The following is a 2,543-nucleotide window of genomic DNA, read 5'->3' as shown; positions in this document are numbered from 1 at the left end:
CTAATTTTTTTTTTTTTTGTATTTTTAGTAGAGACGGGGTTTCACCATGTTAGCCAGGATAGTCTTGATCTCCTGACCTCGTGATCCTCACACCTCGGCCTCCCAAAGTGCTGGGATTACAGGCATGAGCCACCATGCCAGGCTGGGCTGAGACGATGGGGTTTTCTAAATATACAATCATGTCATCTGCAAACAGAGACAATTTGACTTCCTCTCTTCCTATTTGAATACCCTTTATTTCTTTCACTTGTCTGATTGCCCTGGCCAGAACTTCCAATACTATGTTGAATAGGAGTGGTGAGAGAAGGCATCCTTGACTTGTGCCAGTTTTCAAAGGGAATGCTTCCAGCTTTTGTCTATTCAGTATGATATCGGTTGTGGGTTTGTCATAAATAGCCTTTACTATTTTGAGATATGTTCCATTAATACCGAGTTTATTGAGTGTTTTTAGCATAAAGTGTTGTTGAATTTTACTGAAGGCCTTTTCTGCATCTATTAAGATAATCACATGGTTTTTGTAATTGGTTCTGTTTATGTGATGGATTACATCGATTCATTTGCGTATATTGAACCAGCCTTGCATCCCAGGCATGAAGCCCACTTGATCATGGTGGATAAGCTTTTTGATGTGCTGCTGGATTCAGTTTGCCAGTATTTTTTTGAGGATTTTCACATCAATGTTCATCAGGGATATTGGCCTGATACTTCCTTTTTTTTTGTCATGTCTCTGCCAGGTTTTGGTATCTGGATGATGCTGGCCTTATAAAATGAGTTAGGGAGGAGTCCCTCTTTTTCCATTGTTTGGAATAGTTTCAGAAAAAATGGTACCAGCTCCTCTTTGGACCTCTGGTAGAATTCAGCTGTGAATCTGTCTGGTCCTGGGCCTTTTTTGGTTGGTAGGCTATTAATTACTGCCTTAATTTCAGAACTTGTTATTGGTCTATTCAGGGATTTGACTTCTTCCTGGTTTAGTCTTGGGAGGGTGTATGTGTCCAGGAATTTACCAGTTTCTTCTAGATTTTCTAGTTTATTTGTGTAGAGGTGTTTATAGTGTTCTCAGATGGTAGTTTGTATTTCTGTGGGATCAGTGGTGGTATCCCCTTTATCATGTTTTAGTGTGTCTATTTGATTCTTCTCCCTTTTCTTCTTTGTTAGTCTGGCTAGCGGTCTATTTATTTTGTTAATCTTTTCAAAAAACCAGCTCCTGGATTCACTGATTTTTTGAAGAGTTTTTCATGTCTCTATCTCCTTCAGTGCTACTCTGATCTTAGTTTATTTATTGTCTTCTGCTGGCTTTTAAATTTGTTTGCTCTTGATTCTCTAGTTCTTTTAATTGTGATGTTAGGGTGTCAAGTTTAGATCTTTCCCACTTTCTCCTATGGGCATTTAGTGCTATAAATTTCCCTCTAAACACTGCTTAACTGTGTACCAGAGATTCTGGTACTTTGTGTCTTTCTTCTCATTGGTTTCACAGAACTTATTTATTTCTGCCTTAATTTCATTATTTACCCAGTAGTCATTCAGGAGCAGGATTTTAGTTTCCATGTAGTTGTGCAGTTTTGAGTGAGTTTCTTAATCCTGAGTTCTAATTTGATTGCACTGTGGTCTGAGAGACATTTTGTTATGATTTACGTTCTTTTGCATTTGCTGAGGAGTGTTTTACTTCCAATTATGTGGTCAATTTTAGAATAAGTGCTACATGGTGCTGAGAATAATGTATATTCTTTTGATTTGGGGTGGAGAGTTCTGTAGATGTCTGTTAGGTCTGCTTGGTCCAGAGCTGAGTTCAGGTCCTGTATATCCTTGTTAATTTTCTGTCTTGTTGATCTGTCTAATATTGACAGTAGGGTATTAAAGTCTCCCATTATTATTGTATGAGAGTTTAAGTCTCTTTCTAGGTCACTAAGAACTTGCTTTATGTATCTGGGTGTTCCTGTATTGCATGCACATATATTTAGGATAGTTAGCTCTTTTTGTTGCATTGATCCTTTTACCATTATGTAATGCCCTTCTTTGTCTTTTTTGATCTTTGTTGGTGTAAAGTCTGTTTTATCAGAGACTAGGGTCACAATCCCTGCTTTTTTTTTTTTTTTTTTTTTTTTTTTGCTTTCCATTTGCTTAGTAAATATTCCTCCATCCCTTTATTTTGAGCCTATGTGTGTCTTTCCATGTGAGATGGTTCTCTTGAATACAGCACACCGATGGATCTTGACTCTTTATCCAATTTGCCTGTCTGTGTCTTTTAATTGGGGTATTTAGTCCATTTACATTTAAGGTTAATATGGTTATGTGTGAGTTTGTTATGGTTAATACGATTATGATGGTAGATGGTTATTTTGCCCATTAGTTGATGCAGTTTCTTCATAGTGTCAATGGTCAATACATTTTGGTATGTTTTTGCAGTGGCTGTTACCAGTTTTTCCTTTCCATATTTAGTGCTTCTTTCAGGAGCTCTTGTAAGGCAGGCCTGGTGGTGACAAAATCTCTCAGCATTTGCTTGTTTGTAAAGGATTTTATTTCTCCTTCACTTATGAAGCTTAGTT

Source organism: Chlorocebus sabaeus, chromosome X (genome assembly GCF_047675955.1).
Source record: "Chlorocebus sabaeus isolate Y175 chromosome X, mChlSab1.0.hap1, whole genome shotgun sequence".
Taxonomy (NCBI): Eukaryota; Metazoa; Chordata; class Mammalia; order Primates; family Cercopithecidae; genus Chlorocebus; species Chlorocebus sabaeus.
This window is presented reverse-complemented; position numbering follows the sequence as displayed.